Genomic DNA, 14,278 nt, shown 5'->3' with positions numbered 1-14,278 from the left:
TTAAAGACAATGGAACAGAGAAGAGGCAGGTAGATGACAAGCAAAGGAAGTTGAAAAAGAGCACAAACTATAACTAACGTCATGCAGGTGTATGTCTGCCAGTCAATCAAGTTGCAGTTTACATCTAGTCTGTCGAGGCTCCTATAAAACATCCTTCACACACAAGTTCAGAAGGGCAGGTCTCTGCAGTCACGACAAAGTCAAGGGGAGCATGAAAGGTAACTGAAAACAGTTCATTCTAAGTTTTTTGAGTTACATTATTGAATAATGATCAGATCATGATGTTATTATGAAACTGACCCTTGACCTTTTTGACAGAAAAAAATATCACCATTTCATTCTTCATGTTTGTTGAAATTTATGATAAATTTTGTGAATTTACTCATGAATTCTTGAGCAAATGCTAAAAATGTGAGTAAAGTGGTCACATACTTCACCCTTTAACCTTTTACGATCAAATTCAGATTCAGAGCAGTTCATCCTGGACGATTGTGTTATTGAAAATGAGATCGAAGAAAATCTGCAAATGTAATGCTTATAGAAACTACAAAGAAAAAGCACAGAGGACAAAAACTGAGGAACTCAAAGAAGAATGACAAAGTCAAAATGAGGGGAAAGAATTAAAACAAGGAAAAAAGACACAAAGAAGAAAAGGGCGGGATATGAAGTCAGCGGTGTTGAGTGTTTTTAAAAAAACCTGTTACTTTACAGCAGGGCGATGTCGTCTGCGAAGTCCAAGTCGGTGAGATTATGCGCTTTATGTCAGGGGACACCGATGCCATCTTGGTCAATTGATTGTCGCATGATGAAGTCAATTACCAACAGGAAAAGGAAAGGGGATAGCACGCATCCCTGTTGAACACCAGTATTGAGCTCGAAGAAATCCGTGCAGCCGCCATCCATACGGACGCAGCAGCGGGAGTTGGAGTAGAGACCACAAAAGACGTCTACAAAGTGCAGGGGGACTCCATAGTGACGTAGGATAGCCCACAGAGTTGGCCGGTGGATGCTGTCAAAAGCCTTCTTGAAGTCAATGAAATTAATAGAAATTTTCCTTTGGTATTCCAATGTTTGTTCAACGATCATGCGGAGGGTGAGGATTTGCTCAACGCATGACCGGCCACTCCAAAAGCCAACCTGCTCTTCTCGCAATCATTCGTCCACTGCGTGTCGTAGCTGATTCAAAAGAACGAGGCTAAGCACTTTTCCAGGTACCGACAGCAGCGTAATGCCCCGCCAATTGTTACAGTCTCACAAATCGCCTGTCTTTGGAAGTTTGATAATGATGCCTTTTGTCCAATCATCGGGTACACGCGATGTTAAACAACATGTGTTTAGGAGTCTTGTAAGGGCGGCTTCCAACTGGGCTTTAGCATTTCAGGGAGGGTCTCATCCAGGCCAGCTGCCTTTCCACTCCTGAGGAGTCGGATCGCTGTTTTTACTTCGGCAATGCTGATTTGTCTGATATCGACAGGGAGAAGGTCAATGGAGGGTGCCAGGTCTTCGGCCTCGAACAGGTGGAGTGGCTCGGGTTGGTTCAGAGTATTCGGCCCAGCGTTGGTCTTGCTCAGCTGTAGTAAGGAGGACTCATCCATTTTTGTCTTGAATTGGGACGCCACGGCCACCATGAGCCCCTGTTAGATCTCGTACAATGCGATATAAGGTTTGGGCATTGTTCCAATCGGCTGCTTCTTGGTCTTCCATGCCTTTAGTTTTCATCCACTTGTCATGCCGGCAGCTGCGTTTGACCTATGCCAGCCATGGCCCTCTCACACTGCAGGAGTATGCGGATTGGAGGCCACCTGGTCCTGAAGCGACTTTGCCAAAAGACCCCGATCGATAAGGTCCCACCTTGTTGGCGACCAATCTTCGATTCTGTGGCACCGACAACAGCCTCCTTTAGCTCATCCCAGAGGGTAGCTGAATTTTTGTTGTTTCCTTCCTTTCCTTCCTTGGTGAGGAGCTGGAAGTGGTTTCTCAATTCGAGTTGAAATTCCGCTGCCATATTTGCTCTTCTGTTGGAGTATATACTTGAAGAACTGTGACTTTCACATGCCCAGCTTGGAAACGAGCCAAGATTAGGCGGTCTGAGATGGTCTTCCAGCCCAGCAACAACGTTGTTGCACATCACTAGAGAACAAAGCCCACAAAGCGCACATGGTCTCGGGGGATGGCCAGGGTAGAGCACCGTCTTTCCATTGCTTACCATCTTCTCACTTCATGTCCACCGCATTTCAGAGATGCCCAAGATGTCCATCTGGTTTGAGTCAAATTCATGTAGAAGCTGGCCCACTTTACCCGTACAGAGTCCGTACATTCCATATTCCATAATGAGTAGTTTCTTTTGGATCGAGAATTGATCGACACATTAGGCAATGGACGACCCGAGAGCTTTTCTCCACTGCTGTCATCAAGGGTTGCCGATCATCTTCGCCCTGGTTCAGTTGATACTGAGATTCGTTTGCTGATTCTGTAGCAGTCGGGGTTTTACAGGGTGGGGTTGCTAGCCCCACGCCCAACCCTCTTCCTTTCTCATCCAGGCTTGGGACTGGCAACTGCGGAGTTACAGAAGGACACAACAAAAAATATTAATTCAACAAATGTAAGATTCAGTGCACTTATTCTTATTCTTATTGCTTTATTAATAAAACAATTTTAAATTAAAAACTGATTTAATTGACATTGCGTTATGTATTTTGTACAAAAATTGTAATTTGTTTTTCACTGTAAACCAAGGCTACGTCCACACGTACCCGGGTATTTTTGAAAACGCAGATTTCTCTATGCGTTTGCACCTTTCATCCACATGTAAACTGCGTTTTCGGTCACTGAAAATGGAGATTTCTAAAAACGCCTGCCAGGGTGGATATTTTCGAAAACTCCATTTTTGCATTTACGTGTGGACAAGAAAAACGGAGAAAACGGAGAAAATGAAGCGTCAAAGATGTGCGCCTTTTTTTGACGTCACACTGCGCCACGTTATTGTTTCGGTGAAATGAATTTCTACAATACTGTTACTGTTAATTGTACTCTCTGCAGTTTTTAAATGCTTACATATACACACACAGTTACTGTCCCTCCACACATACGACTCGGTTCTGCTTTTATGCCCCATCTTTGTTTACTATTTCCCACCGAGGCTTCTAGACTTCTGATTGGCCAACATTTCTACACGGTTAGGAATCTAGCGCCACCTATTGCTTTGGCATGTTCCTAGCAGCATTTTCCTTCATTTCTGCGTTTACGTGCGGACGGGATTATTTTTTAAAACGAAAACGGAAAATCTCCGTTTTCAAAAATACCCGTGTACGTGTGGACGTAGCCCAATTTTTTCTTTTATTTTCCTCCTTCAATAAACCTCACACAGCTAACTTGTAATTAAAATGTGTATAAGTAGCTGTAAGTAATTTTTCCTTTATGTATCAACCCAAGTACTAATCACTCTGCAGCTTGAGCACTGACCCATCAGCAGTGTATGCTCAGACCCTGTGCACCAGCAAAGACTCTTCTTCTTTAAGCTCAGGAAATATATATATCACCTTTCAAGTCATGTGATTTCTATCCACGTCAAGTCATGTGTCCTAAAAGCCTTTTGTTTTTTTATTCTGAAGTCATCTTACTTCTGGCAGATTTACAGTGTTTTTGCTAGTGGCACAAAAGTAAGCTGATAAACCTCGCCACACCCCTGCACAGTTCTGCACCATCCAGATAGTCCCTTATAAGGACACAGAGCTTTAAAGCCAATGTTTCACTGCATTTAAGAAGGTGCCTTTGTTGCAAGGAAGTATTAGTGAGCTTATTTGGTGTTTTTACTTAAAGTTAGAAACTCAGCAGACTAAAAACAGAGCAATAGGTATCGTGTAGCCATTCCGTGTTGGCTCTTGTTAATGTCTTTTCTTTTCCACCAGATGACTCTGCCTCCTATTTTCTCAGTTGTTTGCTTAGTCCATTTTTGGTATCTTTTATTATCCCATGGCCTACTTTTTCATACATATCTCACTCCAAGGAATCTACACTAGCTTATATAAATAATATAACTCTTAACTACCTTTTATCCTTCAAATTCAAACACACAGAAACACACACACACACACACACACACACACACACACACACACACACACACACACACACACACACACACATGTTTAAACATGTATTCAAAGGAGGGAAACACATACTGAGGCCCACTGCTGTGTGTGTTATTTATTGTCACAAAGTCCCAAGGCCATGTTTTTGTTGCCGTTGTAAATGTAACTGAGTAAATTCAGGCGCTGCTGACGGGGGAGTCATGGCACTGGAGACCTCTGCAGAATGTAAAGCCTTCAGTTTTGCATGGTTACACTTACTGAGAAGATTATGTGTTACAGGGTGTGTGATATATCTGTATCTCTGTGTCTGTAAGATGAGCAGTGTGCATACATGTACATTATGCTGTGTAAATTACACAACTTTCACATTGTGGAAAAGGAAAGATATTGCAAGCATACCTCATAAGCGTTATTTTAGTATGTGCTTCACATTAATCTCTATGAACTTATGCTGGGCGACATTGCTGAAGGTGTCAAATTTGTCTAGCAAAATTAAAAATTTCTTTCAACATCCCCATTATCCACATAATTAATAAATAAAAATGCAAATTTAATGCAGGACATGCTGTAGTCTGATAAAATGATAATATAGCCCTTTTATGTTGCAGCAATTCTATGTTTACATACTTGCAACGCCTTCAGCTGCACATCCCTGACATGCAACATCTTGTAGTTATGCAAATACTTATCCTTCTAACAGTGATGTAAGATGGACATGATGCAAAAAATAACATAAAATTGTTGGACAGGAAGATGTCAGATCAAAAACTGCTTTGCGGCTCTGCTGGTTTGGGCATGTTGTCATGATTACAGATGAGATTACTGTAAATATGACTCATGATGTGACACTTAGATAACAGATTTACAGTATGAGTCTGACTTGTAACAGATAAGATCACGACACAACTGTAACGATTTCCACGGAAATTTATTGTCCTAGTGGCGGTATCTTGTGGTCGCCCCATTAGTCATGTGAACTGGGATGTCAAAATAGCCCTAAAGCCATTTATACTCATGTTAGAGGTAAATGGTTAAAAACCCCAAACAAGCACAGACGCCAACAAAGGGAGGCAATTAAAGGAGGAATGCAGATATTTCTGAGATAAAAATAGACATTGTGACAAAGGGAAAGACAAGACTGTATATCCATCCATCCTCCAGCAACCCAATTTTATTTTACAACCGGTTTCGGGTCACGGCAGCAGCAGCCTGAGCAGGGAAGTCCAGACTTCCCTCACCCTGGTTACCTGTTCCAGCTCATCTGGGGTACACCCAGTCGACTACATGTATAATATATTTTTATATACATTATATGTATTATATGTATTTCTTCTGGGCGTGGCCCTAATACTCCGTCGTAGTTGGAACAACATCTAAGGAGGCAGAGGAAAAAGCTGACTCACCCAAAAGCGTCTAGCTGTGCATCAGTACCAGTGCTTGTCTAAAGGTATGTGGCACTATTTGCCAAATGCAGAAGACTGATTGGTCAGATCTATTTATTTGCATGTGAGAAATAAAAAAAAAAATCTGTCTTAATTAAAATAAATAAATAAATGCTACAAATTAATCCTGAAGAACTTTGATTTTGGTAAAAATGGCTGCATTAAGAATAGGTGAATCCAAAAAAATATAATTAAGACATAAATTATTTGCATGAAAGTTACATATCTGGTGTGTAAAGACTTTAGGATTAGAAAAAGAGTGGTTGTGAATGGATGAATGAATGAATGCATAAAGTACTTTGAGTGCTCAAGTACAACAGCCCTATGTAAGAACTATACCATTCATCTATTATCATGGAAATGGATGCACAATCTGCTTGGACACTTGTAACTCCAGCCTGACCATGGTGCCAGTGCCAGGTTAATACCTTAGGCCTCTATAATCGCCACACTGGTTGTGCTGCATGCAAACAGAAGTAACAGTCAAAGTCAAAACTTCTCTGTGTAACTTGGGAATCTCTGAGCTTCTGTATTGATATGTCATTAAAATGGCAATAAAAACCAATACACAGCTTGCACCGAGGTATAATGGGCCCATTACTCTCCATTTTCACAGTTTCAGCTTTAACTGGAGATTTATGCGTCAGCAGGAAATTTACATTGTACCTATGTTGGAACTGCAAACCCCTCTGAAACGCATTAACCTATGGCCTAACCTAATGTGCAGCTCCATAGAAAAGTAATTATACATTGAGGCTCACAGCTATTGCGATAGGCTTCTTCAGTACTGTCGATTCCTCCTGTGCTTTTCCTGCATTAAAATTGTTTATCTTAATTTTAAAGTTCTTTTAATGCACAAGCACATAATGCACAGGCCAACAATGGTGTTAGCCAGTTATGTTGTTAAATCTAAATCAGGTCTAGGAGTTACATGACATGGCTGATCTGTGGATAAACATGGGATGAATAGACTCACCTTTGACCTTTACCAGGAAGATTTAGTTTCCTAGTAAAACTCATAAAGCAAGCATAGATATGGCCTATCAGAAAGTGTTAACACAAGTCACCATGTCATTCAGCTTTACAAAACACCAACAAGTTACTAACATTGTTATTTAGAGTGAAGTACTCAAATTTTGTCCACAATTTGAACATGACAACATCCTGAAATAGTAGACTCAAAGAGACAGTGGAGGGAATAAAAGCAGTAATGGGAGGGAGCAGGAAAAAAAAGCAAGCAATATAGGGGAATGGGCGAGGGGTGTGTTATGTGGTCGTAAGAGAAGGCGACAGAGTGGAAAAGAGAGAGAGCGGAAGAGAAAGGTGTTGGTGCATTTTTAAATAGCCTACGTGGAACACCAAATCCCCTCACCAGCACAAATCAGCTGACTGACTGCCACTTGCCAAGAAGTAGGTGGGGGTGGGGGACCAGCGCTTATAACTCTCTCCACTGACACATTCAACATGCAGAGACGAGAGAGAGCTTTATCCCTGTTGGCCCCGAAGAACTCTATCCTGTTTAAACATAGATCAGATGGTGCACAGGGGCAAGACGACAGAGAATGGCATGGAAAGAAAGAAAGATCAAGAGAGGTCAGCTGTCCTTCTTTCTTCTTGCCATGCTGCCAGTATTCATATAATCAATTCTCTTGTCAGGCTTTGACAGTACATATCACTGCTTTATTCAGCTTTTGTCAGCGCTTTTACGCTTTATGGTTTGGTTTTCCAGAGGGGCTTCCTATACTCACAGAACCCTTTAGTGATTCAGACCTCATAAAGTTTGTAGTCTGTCAGTAAACACAGAGCCACAAAGTAAAGCTGTTTGGTTAATTTGTGAGTTTATGATAAATTTGTGGAAACCAGCCCAGGATTTTCCTCCTTCCAGATCAATAAGTTATAAGTGAAACACTGTTAAAAAAAATCAATTCTAATCTCTCTATAAAAAGAAATCAATTCTTTTTATAGTCAGTACTTGACCATGAGATGCAACTTAACTCTCACCCAACCAAACCCAACTAGAGCCACAGGAAGCCCTAATACTAACTGTGCCATTTCTAATTCACTGTCATGCAGATCATTGACAGCCAGGATAAAATGGGACCTGTGTGCGAGTGTGTGTCTTTGAAAGACTGAGAGAGAGGGAAGAGTTATTAATGACAGCCTAACCTATTTAAGTTTTTGTGAAGTTACATCATCTTAAGCCAATTTTACAGATATGAATATTGTTGGCTTTGTTAATCCCTTAAAGGTCATTCAAACATTTAGACAGAGCTCACTTTTATGTTAATATTCCTTTCAGCTTTATTTGAACAGTACAACAACATTAACAGAGCAATCCATAGTGCTCTTCATGAGACATAAAGACATTTAGGTAACTCCTCATGCCTTAAAGGCAATCCAACGCAGACTCTGTCCACATGGGAATTTGTGTAAAAGTATTTTTTTTAAATGTATTTTGGCCTTTGTCCACATGTAAAGACTGTTTTAAGTCACTGAAAACAGAGCGTTTGAAAAACTCCAGTGTTTGAATCACTTATGTAAACTGTTTCTGCATTTACGTGGGGACAATGAAAACAGAGATGTTTTGTGCACCTTTATTTTTTTTTCAGTTCAAAAAATATAGATTCAATTGCACTGCTCAAAACAATTCACGATGGGTGAAAAATGAACTCTGGAACAGAAAAAATAGACTTGCATGACTGACTTTTTATCCTGTCCTCAGCTCTCCTGTAGTGCAGCTGCTTTTCTGCCATCTCCCCCCAAAATATGCAGTTTATGATACGGGCAGAGGGCCATGCTTTATAAATGGTCGTGCTTTATAAATGGCACTGCCTAAACTTTCTCTCCTTCTATGTCACCCTCCTCCAATCTCCACACCACTCCATGACATTAGTGCATGGAGAGTAAATGAGCATGCCTGAAACACAGAGGCAAAGAGGTGTTTTAAAAAGGTGCATGCACTGAGTCACAATAAAATTATTTATCTATGTATTTTGAATCTATGCCTTTTGCTGGCAACCAAATTTCTCTCATTTCTTTACACTTTTATTCATGTTCCCTTTTAACTTGCCGTTATAAAGATGACCAATTAAAAACCATCAGTCTGTTCTTGGAAGCAGTTTTCAGAATTCAGATGTCATTGCTCAAAAGATATGATATGAGATGAGATAGCCTTTATTTGTCAGTTGCAGTTGCCCACAACCGAGATGACAGACCTTGCCGACCATACATACAATACACAAACATCACATTGAGTAGACACGTCAGGCTAGGTAACAAGGGAAAAAAACATCAAAATGTGTAACACAAAAGGATAATACAGGAATGCACAGATATCAACGCACCATAACACAATAAAACACAGACAAGCAACATGGGAGAGTATTCCAGTGTGTACAGCTGATCTGGGACCGATGCAATCTTGGATTGCACCTCCCGCTGATCCGGTGTCCACATTGGATGGGAGGTAAGCAAGGGAGGAGGCATTGGATTCAGGGGAGGGAGGGTGATAGTGAGGGCATATCACTATCAGTGTACATGTTCCATGCATGTGAATGTGTGTGTGTGTATCCCGTGTTCGGCTAAGAGAAAGTGTCACCACGCCCGGTTAAGCGAAGGTCAACAGTCTCCAGTGGACCCAGGTGGCCTTGAAGGAGGTACAAAGAGTTCTGACAACAATCCTGTTATCATGGGAAGAATTTGTTGTTCCGGTCAACTTCGACCTTGGCAGGCCTTCAGCTGGCGCCAGAGGGGCTGCATGAGTGAAGATGGTGAATGTTTGGGTTTAGTGCGAACAACTGCATCCAATTTTTACAGTTGGTCTAATGTCCATCACTGGTCACCAATTATCTCAATTCCCGTTGTTGTTCTCCAAGATGTTATCCATATTGCGTTCAAAACACAGTCTGAGTACTCACAGCCCTGCCAATCGTCTATCATGTCGGCATCAGCCTCATGGGATTTTGAACAGCTGTAGCCACTTCTTGTTCTTCGATAAGCCAGGTCCAAGCCAGCTCCAGTCAGCCCAAACTCTGTTATCGTGGTTCCAAATTGGTAGATGTCGTTCATTGTCCTCAATCGAGAGTGTCGCCAGACACACGACGCAACCGACCATCGAGTATCCGGCAGCAATCGTCTCCGCAGGACAATCGGGCTCTCCCAAGCCCAGCAGGGTTAAACTTTCCTCTGTTCTGTCATCAGCTCACCTCTTGCCCTTTCTCGACCATTTCTTTTCTCCTTCATTTCTTCCTCTTTGGTGTTCATTAAGGAATTTTTTTCCCACCCTTATCCTTTGAGATGTTTGTCACCTGATCAAGAAGAAAAAGACCAGATTAAGGTGTGTCACATGTTTGTGACTGTCACGGTTCTGGGTCAATTTTGACCCAGCTTTTTCTGTTTCTGCTTTGTTTTGCTAAATAGTTGAATTATTTGAGTTTTTGAGTTGTGCTTGTTTGATTTTGGTCTTTACTTTATTTGGTGTCCTGGCCTTTAATTTAGGTCACTGTCTTCTGTTTTATGTGCCATATGTGTTCTGTGTTTCTCTCTGTGTCAAGTTTGCGTTTTCATGATTTGTTTCTTATTTCCTGTTTTACTTTGAAAGTTCATGTCTCATGTCAGTGTGTTCAGTTTTACCTCTCCCCTGTCTCGTTAGCCTAATTTCTCCCAGCTGTGTCTCCCTCCTGTTGCCCATTCCCTAATTACTCCCCCGTGTATATAAGCCCTGTGTTTTCCTGTGCTCCCTGTCGTGTCGTACCTTCAACTAGCTGTGTGTTTGTTATGTCCAGTCCTCCAGCACCTCGGTTTAGAGTTTTGTTGTTGTGAGTTTTATTTTGTGAAGTGTTCTTCCAGCAATAAAGCTGCATTTTCAGTTTAATTCCCGTCTCTGAGAGTCCTGCATTTTTGGGTCCACCACTTCTGCTTGCCTTCCACACAGCCAACTATGACAGTGACAGGTTCCACAACAGATCTGTTGTCATTTCAAATGCTCAGCATAATGTTAAATTCAGAAGAAACATGGAAGACGGATGGTCTGAGTTTTGGCTACGACCCCTGCTTCTAGTTGGCCTGAACAAAGCAATACAAAATTATTCAGTTTGAACAAACTAAATCTTACCAGATATATAAAACGGGGAAAATCAGACAGTTCTTCTCCAAAGCCTTTGCACTGGCTTCTGGTTGGGTAGATATCAGTTTAAAATTCTCACTCTTACTTTTATGCCTTTACCAAGGGAGGCCTCCACCTATATCACCGAGCTTCTTCACCCTTATTCGCCAAACCGGATCCTTAGATCCACTGATCTAAGGATCTGACTATTCCAGAGACCCATTTGAAAACAAAGGGGGATCGCATTTTCCAAATCTGTGGAACAGTTTACTTCCCCCTCTACGCACCATTGACTCTGTGGCTTCTTTTAAAAAACATCTGAAAACTCATCTATTTAGACATTTGGGTAATGTTCTTGTGTAATATGTTGTTTTGTATGTTATGTCCTTTGTGATAGATTTGTCTTAAAAAAGTGCTATATCAATAAATTCAACTTACTTACTATAACATACTCAAACATATATCCCAATGCTATAAAACATTTTAAACCCAACTGCAGATCATTCTGAAAAAGAAAAGCGTTGCTTCTGGTTTCAGTTTTTTTTTGTGCCTGGTTGCTTTTTAGATCACAAGTTCTAGTTCCCGGAGCATTTGGTGGACAAATAGCTCCATTTCATCCATACTCAGGGCCTTTAACCAGTAGCAGACTTGTGCCTGGGAAATCGTTTTCATTAAAATTAATGCTTTTAAATGCTTTCCTCTGTGCAGTAAATAATGGGAAATTCTCTTCAGTCAATTTGTGGCATGACAGATGTGACAGATTTTGAATGATGGCCCAAATTAAATTCCACTTCAATTAAAGAGTTAAGCTGAAGTGGCCATACCAGTGGGTTTAAACTTGTTAACAAATGCTGCAAATGACAGTCCAGACATTCTCTTACTGAAAGACATTCAAAAGCATGCAGACATGCACCACACTAACGAGAGGAATGCTTGCACTCGCATCCAAACACATACAGACTTTGAAACCAAGCAGGCGTCCTTCATCCGTAACCGAGTGGAGTGGTGTGCTAACAGCTGCAGCGTCCTGTGGCCCTGCAGCGAAACATAATAAAATGCAACTTTGATTACATTCCTTTGTGACCGATCACATCCCACTTTTCATTCTCTTTGCTGAGTGTTTTATGCACAACCCCTCAGTATTCACGACACCGGGCAGCAATCTAGTCCCTGTGGCAGTGACTCAGTCATGATGCATCCTTTTGATGTCCTGAGCTTGGGACCTCCCAACATTTTATGTCCCACCTGCCACTTAGGTTAGAGGTGGGCCTGGAGTGAATACATGCACAGCTAACATGTGTTTGATGATCAGTTCATTACTGTATACTGAAAGGAGTTAACCCTTTCAGAGCTTAAGGCTCAGAACAGAATTAATTATATTTCATGTATATAATACATTTTTGTTTTGTTCTTATTTTTTGAAGCTGTTCCATAACAAAAAAAAAAATTTCTGTATACAACCAGAAATATTTTAATACGTAGGCGAGTCTGCATTATTCACACAAAGTATAATTTGTTTAAACAGAAGTTTCTGCTCAATGTGACCATGATACTTTATAGTATCTGTGCATTTAAGTCTGTGTCTTTTGGACTAATTTGGCAATCAGTGACATCAGGGGCTTATGTGTGTATAGTGTTTACAGAGACTAATGGAGGAACAGGCACTAAGTTTGAAAGACAGCCTTGTTGAATTTTCTTTATGGCTTTGGAGTAGGTTTGGATACAGTTAGCTTACCAGGACACTATGGTGGAAAGAGCAAGTAATGTAGTTTCTGTGGAACATCTTTTCAAGATAACAGCAATATTTGAAAAAGACTAGATTGCTTTCTTGTCATTATGCTAGCTTGTGATTTTTAAATCTTGCTTGCCGATCTCATCATCAACAAAGTTCTGCAGATATCAAAGATGCAATGGGAAGCTAGATGGGAGGAAACATTACTGAGATTAAGGATTTCTTTTTCAAGATTACCCTGGGCCCAGTGAGGCAGCAAACCCACAGTGAGAAAAGTCATTTACAGAAGGAACTTGCACAGGTTTGAAACCAGGAGGTAAGAGTGCCAGCATGTTGTGCATTGGGCCACTCTTGTGCTCAAAATGTCCTGAGGAAAGACCATCAGACCCCCAACTTCCGCTGACATGTCCTTTTTGTGTTTTTATTGCATTGATAAATTTCAGGTTCTCATTACCAGCAGTGTTCCTGCACATTGAGACAACAGATTAGGGAAACCTGCAGTCAGCTGAGACTGAAGAAGTCACTTAGATGAGTGACAAAACATTTCTCCCACTGAAAACCCTACGTCCAGATGAACAGAATCAAACTTTGGGGATCCTTTGCGTGTTCTTTGTGGGTGTCCAGTTACATTCAGCCATCTTCACTAGTAAAAGATTTCAATAAACATTTTTAAGTTTAAGTAATTCCTACAATTTAAAAAAAGGAAATGGATAAATAAATACAAACAACAACAACTAAATGAAGTCTTCCTGTTGGTCACAGTTTGCCTGATGCAAGAGCTCTGGGGAGTTGCATCATTTTGCAACCATGATTCAACTGTCGTGTCACTGTGAGATGCATGTCCAAGTATTCAGTGTTTTGTTTTAATATGTTTTACTTGTTTTTTTTTACTTTTTTCCATTTTTCCTTGTATTCCTTACTGTATGCGAGGTATCAGTGTACGTCAGTACATGTAATGCTTGTGTTTATTTTTTTTTTATTTCATTTTGCCAGTCTTTCCTCCTTTGTTCTCTCCTCTCCTTTTTTCCAAGGAGAGGAGAATTGCACAGGCTTCTATATCATCTGTGTTGACTTGCTTTCTGTGGATTTCAGTCAACCGGCCTAATAATTTCAATCAAGTAGTTTCTTTTTTACCCTTTGACTGCACAGTTCAGGAGGAAGGGCTTGTGTCCAGCTATGGGTTAAGTCATTGGTTGTGACAGACTATGCGCCTTAGCTGTGATTGGCTGCTGAAACCTCCTGATCTGTCTCCACCAGTCCTCGCTAGTCAGGTGACCTGCTGGAAAATCAATGTTATCAATCTGTCCTCTCAATGTGCAGGAACACTGCTGGTAATGAGAACCTGAAATTTATCAGTGCAATAAAAGATCCTTCTTTCTCTCCTTTAGGAAAAATAAATAACTTCACCTCCTTGTTTTGGTGTAGATTTATTAGGATGCTCTTTGTAAATGGACTGGGTTATGAGCTATGACTGTTGCTGTTTCTTTTTCATTCATGGCCTCACAAATAAAGAAATTTTGTGATCACGAAGAGGCAAACACAACTGAGGCACAAACTGCAGATTTAAGACGTCACTGGTTTCAATGGCACTCATAAATGTTACTGTGTGACATTGTATCTTGTCTCCCTTGTCCTTTTTGTCAGTGTAAGGAAGAGGACTCCCTTACTATATTTATTTATATTATATTATCTGTATAGCACTTTAGAGCACACCTTTCACTTTATTAAAAGCACCTTATCAAGCACTTTATTTAGCATTGCACTTTAAGCATGGATTTGCACACAAGAAGTTTAAATATTTATGGACTATTTATTGGGAATTTTAAAATCAGTTGGTAGCCTTATTTCAGATCCTGCACAGCTGCTCCTCGTCAAGGAATGTGGTGGTTGTCTGTCAGGAGAGAAGAAT

At 40.7% G+C, this 14,278-nt stretch overlaps 1 long non-coding RNA gene across 2 annotated transcripts in view; it reads right to left on the bottom strand.

Moving 5' to 3' along the window:
- Positions 1 to 14,278, bottom strand: part of LOC147309780 (uncharacterized) — a 77,338-nt gene that overhangs the window by 13,035 nt on the left and 50,025 nt on the right. The window contains exon 3 of one of the 2 annotated variants that reach the window (XR_015125867.1): positions 710 to 2,555. This is a non-coding gene — a long non-coding RNA (uncharacterized LOC147309780). Of the gene's footprint in view, positions 1 to 709; positions 2,556 to 8,689; positions 9,841 to 14,278 lie in introns of those variants that run through there. The other variant, XR_015125868.1, reaches the window with a different exon arrangement.

The sequence above is a fragment of the Aulonocara sp. 'chitande type north' Nkhata Bay genome, linkage group LG17 (assembly GCF_057382095.1).
Source record: "Aulonocara sp. 'chitande type north' Nkhata Bay isolate Kocher_YH1m ecotype deep benthic linkage group LG17, A_spYH_male_GT1.1, whole genome shotgun sequence".
Classification (NCBI taxonomy): Eukaryota; Metazoa; Chordata; class Actinopteri; order Cichliformes; family Cichlidae; genus Aulonocara; species Aulonocara sp. 'chitande type north' Nkhata Bay.
Note: the sequence above shows the minus strand (reverse complement) of the source record. Positions and strands in the feature narration are given on the sequence as shown.